Here is a 16,921-nt window from a genome sequence, read left to right on the forward strand (position 1 = left end):
TAGATGTACTCAATGGGCGCAATGTAGAAGTTCGAGCTACGTCGGATGAGTTAGCATAGGGGACTAATCCAGGTGGATAAATTGGATCATTTGTCCACTCATCCAAGCTTCGTACATCTCTGTCATTTGTTGTCTTAATACCTTTACCTCTTCTGTTGACACTATTTCTTATAAGGTCATTTGGTTTCATGCCTCATCATTGTTCCACTCGTTCCTGACTTTTTGAACCATTTTCTTTTTTCCTTTTGATCTTGTATTGTAGGGATAGGATGTCAGCTTAAACCACAAACCAACCACCCTAATTCAAATGTGCATGGATAATAATGTTTGTTAGGGTTTGACCTTCTTTAGTATTAGTTTTTTTGTTTTTACGAAAAATGATTTGATAATGCATTGATCAAATCTGTAGAATTGTTGTTGTTCCCGAGCGGAGTCGCCAAAGATGTTACACCCTTTTTGAGCTAGCGGCAAGGATTTTTTCAATTTAAGTGACTGTATTGACTAAGAATAATTTTATTTTCCACAGTCGTCATTTGAAATTGAGTTATGATATCCAAGTCACCTTTAATTCTTAATCACTAACCAAAAGGAAATGACTCTTTATTTTGGTCTGTGAACTTGAAATTCATGTAAGAAATTCGTTTGACCACGAAGAAGGTATTAGGCATCCCTCAAGTCCCGCTGTTATAGCACAATCGCTTTGATTGAGTTATACTTATGTTAAATAATTGTTACTATTATTATTATTGGATAATTTTGTTGTAGCCATTATTTTCTTAAATTTTTTATTTGTTGAACTTTTATTTGATCTCAACTAGATGCGTAATCGCATTTTTGGGCTTGGTGTTTAGAGACATAAATATCTTCTTTGCATCACACTTATTAACTTTATTATTTATAAGTCTCTACGTTAGATTAATAAAAAATTAATTATATAGTGAAAAAGGTACGTCATTGTATCCTTAAGTTTTCTTTTTTAATCTTTAAAAAAATATGTGTAACCAAATTCTCAATTGACACAAATATTTTAAACATGGTTATATGTTAGACCTAACATGAAATGAAAATATTTATTCCTTCTAAACAAAAAGCAAACAAAGTAAAATACTAAACCTCGAGAATAAATTTTGGATCATTTTTCATATATTTTTAATTTTATCACTGTTATAGCTGATGTCAAAATTAATGTATACTCTTTAATCCAACAAAACAATACTGAATTATTAAAAATAAATCTCATTTTTGTTCTTGATAAATTAAAATAACAATATATTTTTTTTAGCCTAAGAATTGCTATTTTATTATTATTATTAAAATCTAAATCAAGACAATAACAACACCATGACCCATTCATTTTAAAAGTTTGCGATTAGAAAAAAAAATAATCACTTATTGAAGTTATCTTCATTCATTAAACAGAGATATAACAACCGACAAATTATTCATTTCAATTTATTAGTAAATAAAACAAAAATCTAGAAAAGCTTGCATAAAATTACACAAACTCCTTAAAGAGATAAGGTAAGTCGAATACCGTAAAATCTTAAACAAACCTCGATTAGAACACTCACAATTTTTAGTGTGAATGTGTAAATGGTATGTTTGTTTTTGTGAAGTCGTGTTTTTTTTTTTTGTTGCTGATTGTTCTTTCTTTTTTTTTTGTCGTTTGAGTGTGAGTGTATTCTTTTCCTCCGTGTGTGAGTGTTTTGAGTGTATTCTTTTTCTCCGTGTGTGAGTTAGATAGAGTTAGATGAGTTAGTGGAATGAAATGTGGGGTGAGTGGGAATGATGTGAGGAGTGGGTCGTTTAGTGTAATTCTTTTTTCATTTTTTATAATAAAATATAATATGTTAATACTAAATTAATAAAAAAAATTAAGCAGCTAATAGTAAATTATAATTAAAAATATATTGCTTATTAATTAAATTAAATTAAAATAAAACATATCTTTTTTGTTATTCTTAAATCTTTTAAAATAAAATCATTAAGATAAGACAAAATTCAAATATCTAACTTAAAAAAATAAAGAAACATTTAAGGAATAAAGTGCGTAAAACTTTATGTTCAATCAAAAATTACATGTCTACAATAATATTATACTTACAGGAGATGACTTGCCCGAAATGAAGAATTTAAAGGCACAGTTGACCTCATAATTCGAGATCAAAGATTGAGGTCAGTTGAATTATTTTCTTGAAATAGAAGTAGCAATATCAAAAGAAGGCATTATGGTTTTGATGAAGCCATCAATGTCGATATTACTAAAAACCTGATATATATATATATATATATATATATACGCCCATGTGATCTTAGTTGAAAAGGCATACCATGAGCATTTATATGTACTTGAGATAACAAATTTAGGTTTTGAATTCTCAAGCAGCATGCCTGAATGTAATCCGAGGCACAGAAAAAATATAGATAAAAATAAAAGGTTCACCCCTTACTCTGGGCTTCCCATAGTTCACAATTATACCAGACCTTACCAGACTTGAGTTTGAATAACATCATATTATCTTGGTGTTGTATAAACCGATAAGAAAACTAGAGCTGTCAATATGGGCTAGCCCACCCCATTCGGGCTAAACCATACAGACTTTGACATTTTACGGGTCAGGCCGGGCAACCCCGTTTTTGGCGTGGGCCAGAAAATGATCGGCCCAACCACAAGTACGTGGGCTACAGGCTTGACGGGTCAGCCCACTTTTTTAAAAAAATTATATTTTTCTATAATTATTATATTAAATTTTAAATTAAAATTTAAAATATTATCATAAATATCGACAAAACAATATTACATGATGTTAATGTTAGTACTTGTTAATCAAATCAAAAGAAAATTATTTTTATAATAAATTTTTTAGGGATAATTTCATAAACCTCCACGTTTCGCTTTATAACACTCACCTCCCCTTTGGTTTACGATATTACGTCTACCTCCCTTATTTACATTTACTTGTAACCATTCTTTAAATCTATTTAAAATAAATATAAATTAATATAGATTTGACAATTTTACTCTTTTTTATATAATTTTCTTCTTATTAATAAATATTATATAAAAATGACTCATTTAACAAATACTTTAAAAATAAATTAACACGAAGACTTATTTTTTTAAACCAACAAAAATCAAAGTCTTCAACTAAGCTGACCCACATTTTCATCAAATATTAATTCTTTATCTCTATTTTACCCTTTATCAATTCATGTAATCCCCCCCCCCCCACCCACACACACACAATAACCCGTCATTTTTCGGCAATAATTTCTTCAAATAAAAGACAAAATTGAACTTCCCAAGAAAGAAATTCGATAAGAACGATAAGATTTTGTTCTAGTTAAACATTATACAAGCGAAGAAAAAACATGATCCAACGAATAAAGATAAATCATTGAAAATTAGATTTAAACATTCATATATTAGGGTAAATTTGTCAAATCTAAATTAATTTATATTTATTTAGATAGGTTTAAAGAATGGTTACAAGAAAATGAAAATAAGGGAGGTAGACGTAATATCGTAAACCATAGGAAGGAGAGTGTTATAGAGCGAAGCCTGGAAGGAGGTCTTTGAAATTATCTCTATTTATTAAGTTTTTTTTTTCAAGTAAAAGTATAAATATATAAATAAAAATATTAACCTAATTATTTTGAATTTGGACTCTCTTTAATTTTAAATTTTTAATATTATATTATAATTTTTAATTAATTATTATTGGCCCACGGGCCGGCCCTACATATATTTATCAAGCCCATCAAATCAACAGATTTATTCAGGCGGGGCTAAAAGCCCTTTTTTAAATGGGCTTCAAAAATCTTAGCATAACCCTATTAAATCCCGAATTAGGCCAGATCGGCATAACGGGTCTAGCCCATATTGACGGCTCTAAAGAAAACCATTTTATTGCATTAACATATAATAGAACAACTTAGTCTTCAAAAGTTAAACTTAGTCGTAGAAAGAGTACATATTTAAAATGTCAGCTTCTCTTAATCTCATCTTTATTTTATATACTAAATTGTCTGTTGTGAAATACAAAATAAATATTTTCTTACTTCTATTGAGGGAGATGAAAAGAGTAAAATATTCTGAAAACGAATGGAGATTAAATTAGCTAAAAATATTGTGGAAGATAGTCAAAGAAATTTTAGAGCTCATACTTGGATTAATAAGCAAACACAACGAACAAGCAAACCACAAATAATAAATTTTGATATGGTATTGCTAAATTTTCCAACCAAGGTAAATCTACATCTAGCAGCTAGCTTGACTATGGAGTCCTATTTATTAAATATCACAGCTTGTAAGTCTTGCTTTGTAGTTAGTTTTGGCACATCCAAGTTAATAGGGACCTTATATTTGCCTGATTAAGTCTAAGCACAGCTAAAAGATTTGTATGATAGTGTAGGGAGATGGCTCATGCAACAGGTCTTTTTTGGTGTTTTTTCTAGGAACTCTAATTAGGTATGTCATTAGGATTGAGAGTTTTGAAACCATGTTAATTTTTTTTTATTGTTAGGGATATATTTTCCAAAGTTATTGGATACTTTAGAATAGGAGTTCTGATGATTATTATTGGGTTCATCATCCTTTTGTTGCCTAATGGATTATCATTTTTTGTGGAATTCAAATTTGAATTTAAATTCTTTGTTTGCAAATTAACACTACATTTGCATCATTTTGCAAATGAGCATCAACAAACTTTCGCATATTAGAAGTGTCAAGTGCATTCGAGTAAGAGTACTTACCTGAATGTAGACTTTCTTTTATAGCTTCATTGTAACACCCCAGAAAATTTTTGAATTAAGACTCGAACCGTTCTTTGTAGTGAATGAGATTTTTACCAAGGAAATTAAAATTTTCTTAAGTATTAAGGTCAGGTCACTAGATATAACACCTAGAATTCTAAAAGAACTAAATTGGAAATAACAAAAATCTGAAATTTGGAGAGTTAAGCTAAGAATGAGTTTTGGGTCAACTTGAAATGACCATAACTCCTAGAAAGGTATGAGTAAGGTGTGATAAAAGATATCATAGGAAATATATTTGAATTATATTTCCAACACCACCGAGTTTGCTAAGTTTCGAGTTCGTATGAGTGAGATATGACCCTTTGAAGTTAGATTGTCCAGCTAAGGAAAGTTAGCCGAAAATAGTAAGGGGTATGTTGGTCTTTTCCTTACCCAACCAGATTTTCATTTTTAGTAATATTTTAGGGGTATAATCCTATATGGTTCAGTTTTATAATCCTAATATACGGTTAGGATTTTAGTTGAGAGTTCAAGAAGACAAAAGGGGAGAGGATCAAGCGTTCGCGAGATTCTTGCGTCTTGTTGTGGATTTCATCATGGGTTTGATCCCTAAGAGGTATGTAAGCTTCCATAGTGTTAGATTATTTCACCCACACGCCAATCATGATTCATTCAGCGTAATTTTGTTCTTGAAATTTAAGGATTTAAGTTCTTGATAAGTGTTCTTGAAGTGTTTCATTACGTTTTGATGTAAGATTCTACTTAGATCAACTTTAAATGATGATATCTCTTAGAACATTAAGAGTTATGTAGATCTTCGAGTCGAGTCGTTCATGTCCATAAGTTCCGCATGAGCTCCATCAATTGAGTACCTTTGAGAGGAGTTCTATATTCAAGTTCTATGCCTTGAGTATTGAGTTATATCTATGGTTATTGAAAATCTTGCATTGAGTCATTCACGTCCATAATTCGACATGAACCATATTTAAGAAGTCTTTTACAAATATTTTAACTTTGTTTTAAGACTTAAGTATTGAAGTTGAGTAAAGAATAAAAGTGAAGTTTATTTTTTTTAAAATGATATATGGGAACTAAGTATTCTCAAGAGTAAATGTTTTACATTTAAGATGAGACGAAACTGAGATTTTCAAAAGAGTTTTGAGCAGTTTCAATACTATCTCTTTTAAGAAAAAAAATGAGTTTTGATAAAGAATTTCTAAAACATGATTAGTATGACAATAGAGTATGTCATCAATGTTTTAGATTATCACTTAAGTTAAGCTAGTGGATCCACTAATTTAAGCGTTCTATATGATGGAAAATTATAGAAGAGTTCTAGTAGTGTGGACAAGACGTTGTATCACCACTTAGGTTCATAATGGTGAATGTCGGTTAGAGAAACTCCCACAGCAGTAATTGAATGTTTCCTCTAGGGGCTCTGCTTAGTAAGAATGGGGGTATGGGACTTCATTCATGCATTGCACAAGTAGATTTTGAAGGGATCATGATATGTTTTTATGATATTATAATTATGAGTTGACATCATGCTTTAAACGGTTTTTGTTATATTGCGTTTGTTTTTAAATGCTTTATATCAAAATGAGTTCAATTAAGTACCAACAGTTGAGTATTTTTAGTTGAGTACCTTAATTGAGTATCTTGAGTTGATATGCGCTTCATTTAGTCGAGTATCAAATCTTTGAAGTTGAGTATCTAATCTTTGAGTTGAATATCTAATATTTGAGTTGAGTATCTTATTCTTGATTTGAGTTGAGTTGAAAAGAGGTAAGTATGTTTCCTTTTTATCAAGTTCAAACCAATGTTTTATGCTTTAAAATTTTCCTTACATGCTCGTACATTTCACGTACTGAGTCATTTGGTCTGCGTCTTTTGATGATGTAGACACATGTATTCAAGATCATCAAAAGTATCTTTATTGATACATCCGAAAGTTCGAATTAGCTATGGTGAGTCTTCTTGTTTCCGAAGGATTTCATCTACTTTTCAGTTTAGTCAGGAGGTCGTGCGTCTTGTCTTGACTTTCATGATTATCAGTTAGAGGCTCATAGATGGTCAACATAGTTGAGGAGTTTGTATTAATCATTTATTTTATTAAATGTTTTATAGACTTAAGTTGCCCATATTATGGAGAATTGAATATATTATATTATTCAGAGTTTTCTTTCAGAGTTTAAGTTTGATATTTTAGTTTCGTGAATTTTATTCTGGTTTAAGCTTTTGCATGCTAAAGTTCGTCTTCCACTTGTAGTCATCCAAGATAAGGGTTCGCTTAAGGACCAGAAATGATTCATGAGAGTCGGCCACGTCCAAAGTGTAGACTCGGGTTGTGACATTCATCATCATCCCTACATTGCCTCTGTACTACATACACTTTGAGGTCTTTGTTGCTTCTCTTTTTAACCTGCATTTGAAAGATTTAATGTTACCTCATTGGTTTCCATCCTAAGGAGAAATTTGAAGAGTTGGATGCCCCACATGATTCTCTTTTGTCGTTGCAGCATTGTTTGCTTCTTCCTTAGTTGTTTGAACTAGATCAATGTCAACTTTTTTAGCTTGATCAACTATTTTATAAATTGGCCTTTCGTCATTTTTCATATTTGTATCCACTTGCTTCCTCGTGTACCTTGAGTCATTATAGTCCAATTGGGCACCTTCATAAGGTCTTTTTGAAGATATATTTTTTTTCATTTTGATCGCCTGAGCTCGGTGACCTCGCCAGAATTTACTTTTTCTAGAACTTCACCGTCCAAATGACTTGAGATTTCCATGAAATGTACTCTAATGTGAGTTGAGTAATCCCCAATCATTGAATCCTCACGAATATCTTTAGGGCCATCTCAAAGCTAGATACGCGACTTTGGTGATTCTTTCGCTAGTCTACTAGAAATCGTCACCGGAGCTATCCCGTTTGGGATGATGGAATTTGTTAATTTTTGGATCTTAGGTGGATCATGTAAAGGGGAATCACTTCCCCCTTTTGAATCAACTCAAATCTTTCTAACTCGCTCCATGGAAATAATTTTGTGAGACCATTCTAACTAGTTTTCTAAAATTTCTATATTGATTCATTCATTCATTTGCAAATTCATGGAGTTGTAAGATGAATTGGAGGTTGTTACTCTTTGAGTTTTTTTCTCATCCAACTTTTTGTTCGACTGAGCTTCATTCGGTAGCCGGAAAAGGTTCATCGGTGGAGTGAAATGCATTTCACTTGTACTGCTTATCATAGCTTCTCTTAGAGAGAATTTTTTAGAGATAGAAAAATTGGAAAATGAAAATGCAAATTTAAATCTTGATTTCAATGTAGGTTTTGGGGTTTTCCTCAAAAATTGGAAAAATAGTAATTCTTGATTTAGAGTTTATTCCTTTCTTATTTTTAATGGGTTTCTCAACCACGAGCTTCTTTTTTATTGTAGATTGTATTTCTCTAATAAATATCTGATTTTCATAGTTATTTTGACTATTTTACCATTGATTTCTAATCTTATTAATATGGATATTGTTGTGCTCCTATTGATGAATCATTTTCATTCTTGATAGTTGAACTCAATTTTGAGATCGTTCATTAGAAAGAGTGCTCCGATTGAGTTGTTCGGATGAATTTTTGACCTTCGAGATAGATCTAGGTAGCCTTCTTTTCGACTGAGATGAGTAATTAACTTTTTTGTAAGAAGTCAATTGTAAAATGAGTTGTAGTATGCGTTTTAGAGGTTGGTAGGTGTTGACATTCTTTTTTATTCTATGTGATGTGTATTTGTGATGCTTAGCATGTGTAAAGGCTCGTGTAATACCCTTAATTGTTATTGAAAACCTACTATATTTGAGAAATTATCCAAGTGAGGGATTATGTGGCCTATTGTTATATTTTACATCAAGATGCCTGAGTTAAGAGCTTCAATTTATATCTGATCCTGTTAAAATAAAAGAAATACTTCTAAGTGTGGTAAGACTGATTTCAAATGGATTGTTTTTTATATCTATCATTAAAAAAGACGTGCTTTATACTTATTGAATTTGAGAACTTTTTACTATTCAAAATCCTTAATGAATTAATTATACCTTTGTATTGTATGTGTTGTGATGTACTCATCATCAATCAATCTATCCATTGTTTTTTAGAATATGAGAAAGTGGAGAAAACTATTTTTTGAGACAAAGAATAAGACACCTTACATTTGTCCTTGACCTTGAGCTAGAGGAAGTTGATGGGATGTTGAGATTTCAAAATTGGTAAATGGACTGCAAGTTCCCCACAATGAAGCTCGGTAAAGTGTATACTACAAGTTGTGCAACGACCTTGATTCCACCTCATCATCTCATTGCATTGTAGTGGACAGGTTTATTGTGTTGTGAAACTTGCTTATTTATTGATATGAGTATTAATGGTAACCTTATGGGTTTACCTTATTCGCGGTGTTATTGTATAAATTAGCGAAATCGATATGGAAATGAGACTGCAGGTAGAATCATTCCATAGTTTGTTTCTTTATGCTTGATTAGTTGTTTATACTCAGTCTGTCTTACCTACTAAGTACATGTATTGTACTCACCCCAACTTATGCTATCTTGTTGATGTAGATCCTAGTCATGATGATTTTCATAGCAATTGATCAAATCTAGAGATGTCTTTCCATTTAGATTTGTGGTGAGATCATGCTTTCTTGATTGCCATTGGCATCCCTCTATCATTTATAGTCTTTGATTTTTTATTTTTTTTTAAGATTTGAGATGTATTCCAGATTCTAGAAAAGTATTACATTCTCTTTATGCTTATGATACCAAATTTTGGGATCTCCTTGTCGTTATTTTTCTCATTTCTCATTGGTTATGTCCTAGCTTCCCTTCGAAAGTTTCGTATGTATTATTTTTTCAACTTACACGCCAAATTAGGTTCTCGAAATGTGTGCTACCGTGACCTCGAATCGGAATCGTGACAAGGTGGTCCGAATTGTGGTAAATGGGTGAGTTTTTAATTTATGGGTAAAAATAAAATAGAGTAAATTATATTAGGGTATATATGAGCTAAAAGTATGAATGTAGGGAATAAAGATGTATGCAACCTTAGTATAACTGAGTTTGTATACATACCATTCTTAAATGTTTGAAGAGAAAAGGTACAAGTACCCCCTAAACTATGACCGAAATTTAAGAGAGACATCTTAACCAAACTAAGGTTCTATTACCTCCCCCCCCCCCCCCCTTTCCTAACCCATTTTTTTATAATTTTGTACACTTTTTTGCTCACGTTGTATCCAAATATGTCTCATGACCCTCAACTGTGTGGAGATAAAGTGTGCCACGTAAGTCAAAAGGCGTACAAAATTATTTTTAAAAAATGAGTTCAAAGGGTTAATAGAACTTTAGTTAAGTTAAAATGTGTATCTAAAATTTCGGTTATCGTCTAAGAGTACTTGTACCTTATCCCTATATTTATCATTTTTCTTTATTTTATTTGGAGAAAAAGGATAAATATGTCCCCAAAACTATGGTAATAATACGCGTATACCCCTCGTTATATTATTAGAATATCAGTGTCCCTACCATCCAAATTGCGGAGCGTTTATACCTTTTATATCAAGGGATGTCAACCGACCCAATATATAACAAATTTCTACCCAAAATTTTTTTTTTTTTAAAAAAAAACACCCAAATAAAAAATATCCACCCTCAAAATTACAAATATATTTCACTGTAATTTCCGGTTACCTTCTCATACTTGAACCTTGCTCTTTGCCGGAAAATAATTCCAACAAGCCAACCCCAAATGCCTACACGATGACTTCCATGTCGCTACTCCTGGTAGTTGAAAACTCCATCCATATGTAACCTTTCACAACTTCAATCTCGCGAAACCTAGTCGTTGATCCCCTGCGATCGGACTTTGAATAATTTGATGACTCCTCATACATGTCAAAATAAAAGATGCTCTCTTGAATTTCACAATGTCAAAATAAAAGATGCTCTCTTGAATTTCACAATGCCCAATATGAATCGGCAACACAAATAAAGAACAAATCAAAGAAGTGAAACAAATTGAACAACCCAAAAAGCCTGAAAATGAAGAAAAATAATTCATATTCCAAAATATTTACTTTTAATGATGTGTAAGTTGAAGCTATCAATGGAAGTTCACAAAAAAAAAAGCAACCTATGGATCTCATATGGTTCACCAAAGAGAAGAGAAGTTCTCAGATGGTTTACCAGAGAGAAAAGATCAATAGATCATAAATGGGTTACAAGAGAAAACACAAGTTAAACCATCCAGATAAGAGATTCGTAAAGAACAAGTGAAAAGGCAGCGAAGACTGAAACTAAATCTACAGAACACAAGAACAAACACCTATTACAACCACCAAGATTGTCGTCTTCTTTACCGGCAGCGATAGGTATGTCAATGGCTACCATGATTGACCAGTAATTGGTGAATGTAGTCGCTCATACCGGAAAACTAAAAAATTATTTTGTGAAGAATTGAGGGTTTAAGTTATGTGGGTTGTGGGTGGGTTGGATGATGGGTAGATGGGTGAGTTTTATCAATTTGTGGGTAAAAATTAAATTTGTGACCCTCTTTTTGTTACAAGGATAAATACAATCCAAAAGATTATCACTTAGCGTATGAATAACTTTGAAGTATAACGAACACATCATTTATTTATGATCATTCAGTGATATATTTGTTATTTTCCCTTTTATTTATCTACAACATAATAGCACTCATCTCTTCAACATACACCCAACATAAAAAAAAAATAAAAAAAAAGGGATCATGTAGGTGGAGTACTTTTTTTCATCTAGAAAATGTGGATAATAATTTGAGGTGTAATGGGTAATTAGCCGGTATATAATGCAGAGAACATGTCTGACTAGTTACATGATATACAAAGAATATGACACCATTTTCTCTACTTTATACATACTAATTATCATACAGCATCTATCAAAATTTCCTTGTCACACAAGATAAGAGCCATAATATTCTTGCCACAATAAGTACAAGATGCTTGAGTTGCAGCCCTACTTTCCTCTTTAACTTTTTCCCATAGGTGTTTTCTGTTCCATCCCTAATTTTCCTCTCTACTTTTTCAACTAACTAATTTCTTTTTTCTTTAATTTCTTTGTTTTTCTTCTACTCTTCTAATTTCTTTGATCAATAAATAAAACGTTTTTTCTAGTATTGGATGTTCATTCTGATCTGAACAACAACATTAAAGGATCAGACATACTCTTAAATTAAACAAAATAAAACAGAAATATATATGTGTGTGCCCGTTATTAATTAATAGTGTAGATAAGAAGAGTCTTGACATAATTGATAAAGTTATTGGCCGTGAAAATAATTTCTTGCAGAAAGACGGCATACAATAAACTCTTGTGACATGGTCGTCCTTCTCCAAATTCTCTTCACAATTGAAACTTATTACATCGAACGGCACTTTTTATTTTTAACAGTTAAGTTATATATGCCCTTACGTTTAATATTATATCTAAAGTTTTCCTTCTTATAACAACACCCATCAATTAACCTAATTAAATTTTAAAAAGAGTTGAATATACTTTTAAAGTATGTGAAATTAATCAGATATACCTGAAGACACGATGCAGTATCTATCTTTGTGGTTTATTCCATTTGGTTTATGGTTTAAGACTAGAATAGAAGCTGTTGCTGATTAAGATTGATGAGGAATAAATGTTAATTAAGGGTTAGGTAATCAGTTGTAATTTCAAATTAACAGTTGGAGCATAAAATTTTACGCCTTAATGAGCAAATATTAGGCAATAAATAAATATATAGATGGTCCTGAATGTGTGTCAAGTCAATTTTGGGACCACTTAAATGTTGATATATTTCATTTTCCATAAAAATGCCTTTTTGTTCATTGTCATCCAATTCTTCTGTTCCGCTATTATTGCCACATGGTATATTTACACAAAATCAAGGATATGAGTTATTAAATTTATTTATTATTAATTATCATTATTATCGGCACATGGCATATTTAATTTTACAAATCTCTGCTAAGGTAGCTAGTAACATAAATCACATTAATCATTTTATCTCTATTGTTTTATAGCTCCCTTGTTCATTAATGTTTTTTTTTTCTTTCTTATATCTCTTGGCTAGCTAAAAAGTGCACAAGTTTAATAGATAAACAAATGGTTTTCTATTTTTCATTCGTGCTACAATTTTCAAGAATAATTTTCACCATGTATAGATATCGGCAAATCGCGGGCTAACGTACACTTTAATTTAGTTGCAGTTTTAAAATATTGAATTGAAAATTTAATTGGGTTCAAGTGAAGATTCTTTTTAAAATGAGTTATGACTTGAATGAATTGAGTTTGACCCAATTTAAATTATATTGAATTCAATCCATTAAATTATGAGCGAATTGAACGAATTATCTATATTTAAGTTTATTTATTTTAGAGGTGTGCACCAAATTGGTTCAGTTCGATTTCATGTGTTATCAATTTTCAATTATCAAATCACTAAATCAATAACCAAATCAATTCGATATTTATATTTGTTTTAATTCTTAACTGTTCGATTTTCAATTTAATGAATAAAACATGCTCATAAAAATATATGCCTTCTCCAACAGTTTAATAGGACAAGACAATTACGTAGCTTTACAAAGTAACTAAAAAGAATAACAACTATCGAGAAAGGAACTAAATAAGTGCAACACAAGTAGAAAAACTAAGACAATAATATGATTGAAAGCTAAAAGCAAATATAATAATCAATAAATAATGATAATAATATTTAATATTTATATCAGAATAAAGTATTAAATTACTACTAACTTAGTAAATTATTATTTAACCAAAAACTCAATAATGCAAAAAAAAAAAAAAAAAAACTTTCACATATAGCAAACAAAAAATTCATATTTGTATGCTATAACAAACTTTGCATAATTGCGCTCCATAGTAAACATAAAACTGTATAATTTGCTATGCATATACAATTGTATAATTCACTAGCCTAAATTGTATAATTCGCTGGCCTAAATTGTATAATTTGCTGGCCTATTTCGCTGCAATTGTATAATTTGTTTTGCATACAGTTGAATCGAATTAAAGTGTATGTATATTGCATAATTATAAGTGTATAGCAAGAAGATATATGTTTTTCTCGCTTTATACAAAAATAGAAACACAATATATATATACTTCTGTTGTATAAAGCTAGAGAATATTGTATTTCACTGCAATTGTATAATTCGTTGGCCTTTTTCTCTGCAATATTTGAAGTAAAATGTTTGTAAATTGTATAATTAAGTGTATAACACGAAGATATACATTTTTGCATGTGTATATACAATTTTCTCTCGCTTTATACAAAACAGAATTATACACTTCTGTGTATAAAGCGAGAGAGGCGAGAGAGAATGGAGAGTGGCAAGCGAGATTTTTGGGAGAGAGACGCTGACAAATTTTAGCTAATGTTTGTTATGGATCACAATTAAATCAAACCCTAGCTATTCCATTTAATTTAAGTTATTAATTTGCTATTATATACAATTTTCCCAAAAAAAAATCATTCAAAAACTTATTAGTTAGTTCGATGTTAACCCACCTCAATTCATTTTGACCGCAGCAACTAATTTTGCTTAATGAGTTTTGAATAACATTCAATTGAAAAATTAAATGAAGAAGTTGGTGGGTGTAGTTGATTGATTTATTCTAGAAACCTTGTTTAATTTCCCCAATACAAATCATCCAGACACCTACTCCAGTCATAGCCCATTGAATATTATCCACAATTCAATAGGATAACAATTTATTTTTTCTTTTTTTTAAAAAAAAAAAAGAGTTAAAAGTCACATTTCAAATTAACCATCTTTAAACTTACACCAAACACTAAACCAATAATTGAATATTAAAATACTAGTCACGCCGTGATTTCTTGGACCCATCATCACAACTCAGAACAAATCAATAGATAAATATATTTTCACACGCAAACACAGATTAAACAGTAAGAAAAATCAGCATAATTCAGATTAACAAAACACAAAATTAAATTCTCCCCTTTTAAGTCAACCTTAAATTAAAGAATCAATCAAGATTTATATTAGCATTTTAATTAGAAGAATAGGATAACAATAACGAGAGTTCTATGTTTGATTTTAGATACCCCTCGCCAATTTATATTAGAGTAGACATAGAGTAAAAGTTAATTAATTATGCAAAGTACTAGTGTTAGTTGTAAATTCTCAATTGAAAGTGAAATACTTTGGTATTGGAATAACTCCAAGAGTGAAGGTTGGAAATGAAAAAGCGAATAGGGACAAATATAATGGTATCCACGTTGAGACAGCACATTGTCTAGTTTTGTTCACATCAATGAATACAACAAATTTCTCTCTCCATTCACTTTAAGAAAATGAAAAATCAAAGACGTATCAATCACTCCAACCATTACCTATCTTCATCTTAATTATGACAAACATGAACACATTATTATACTCTTCCAAATTGAATACCCAGAAACCGCAAATTAGTGTTAAGTCAAAATTTTTGGATTCTCATTAAAAAGTAAGGAAGGAAGATGAAATAGTACAGATAATTGATCTCCGAGAGGGAGAACAAAATTCAAAATTCAGATCGAAATATAATATGGAGTAATTAATTCACATAATATTGAAGGAAAAGAAAAAGAATATATGTGTAAAATAGATACATACATCAGGATTCAGGTCTTGTGTTTTGCTCCATCGATCGATTGGTTCGATCGGAGAATATTTTATTATGCCTGCCGGCCGGCCGATCAGGAACTCAATAAAGCATTCATTCCTATTGAATTTACAGAATACACCTTCTCTTCCTGTTACCAGCACACGATTTAGAATTCTCATCAACCGAGCTGAAGAAGGAATCTACTTCCTCTCTTGCCGTCACATCATAAAACTCCAAATCGCTTAGTAATTTCCTCTTACATGAGATTCCCCTTTTAGGTTTCTTAGGTGCCGGTGGACAGCTGAGAATTTTAGGGATCAAATTTTGAGGAGATCCAGGGGTTCGGATTTCTACAGCTTGTTCCTTATTACATCTTTCTAGATCATGATCTTTAGAGACATTTTCATTTTGTGAGATGATATTTGGTAACTGAATTTCAGAAAGAGGTCGCCGGGATTGTAGATCTCTAGACATGATCCAATTGGGAGAGAATTGGGGAAAGTGAAATGGAGAGGTACTTGTGCTTAAAGCTTAAGGGTCATTATATATATATATATATATATATATATATATATATATATATATATATATATATCACATCATATATGTGGGTGGAAATTGGAAAAAAGAGGGTGAAAGAGAAAAATTGTTAGTTACGGCTTGAGGTGTGGGGGCTGCAATAAGGAGACGCGTGCCAAACAAGGTAATTGAGTTTTCTATTTCTTTATTATTCTTACACTAACTACACAACACTATTACCATGAACGACTATCATCATACTTTTTGTCATAATTTATTAAGATTATTATGTTTAGGAAAATACTGAATTAATTATAAAAAAAAAGTTTATTATAGCTTGCCACTTTTTCTTGTTTTCAGACTGGATAGCTCATCTTGTTTTGAGGATGGATGAGGGCGTTGCACTTGGTATTGTCATCCGTCAAAACGTTTTTTTACTTTGATTAAAGTTACATATTCCCCTTTTTAACTTGTAAAATGAGTGAAATATATCTCTAAATTTTCGTTAAATTTAGAGGTATTGTAGCACTTTTTTTGTTTCTAATTAAGAGTCTCATGCTTCTACAAAAATTTAAAAACAATTGTTATATCATGATGTGCAAATTGGGGTATCAATGGTGTATCTAAGTTTAGATTATCAAGTAGATGGTTTTTTTTAAATGTGTCAATAGTTTAAAGACAAAACTAATTAACAACTTACACCAAATTTAAATATGATTTCGATATTTTTATTCTCTTAATATATACCATGATTCTTGAAGATTTTTTTTTCACTCCGCAAATATCCCATGCTTTGAACTTTTAGAATTGAAAAAAAAAAAGAAAGAAAAGAGGGATCTACTAGACAAATCGACCTATGTTTCATGTTTTGATTGAATGAAATTTTACATTATCACTTTCATCATTATGTTCTCCATACTACAAGTTAAGATAACTA

The 16,921-nt window shown here is 30.8% G+C and overlaps 1 long non-coding RNA gene across 1 annotated transcript; it reads left to right on the plus strand.

Moving 5' to 3' along the window:
• Positions 1–15,197: 15,197 nt before the first annotated feature.
• On the plus strand, positions 15,198–16,573 carry LOC109119818 (uncharacterized). Its single transcript, XR_002027305.3, has 2 exons — positions 15,198–16,168; positions 16,345–16,573. It is a non-coding gene; the product is annotated as an uncharacterized lncRNA (long non-coding RNA).
• Positions 16,574–16,921: the final 348 nt, after the last annotated feature.

Source organism: Solanum lycopersicum, chromosome 3 (genome assembly GCF_036512215.1).
Source record: "Solanum lycopersicum chromosome 3, SLM_r2.1".
NCBI classification, from domain to species: Eukaryota; Viridiplantae; Streptophyta; class Magnoliopsida; order Solanales; family Solanaceae; genus Solanum; species Solanum lycopersicum.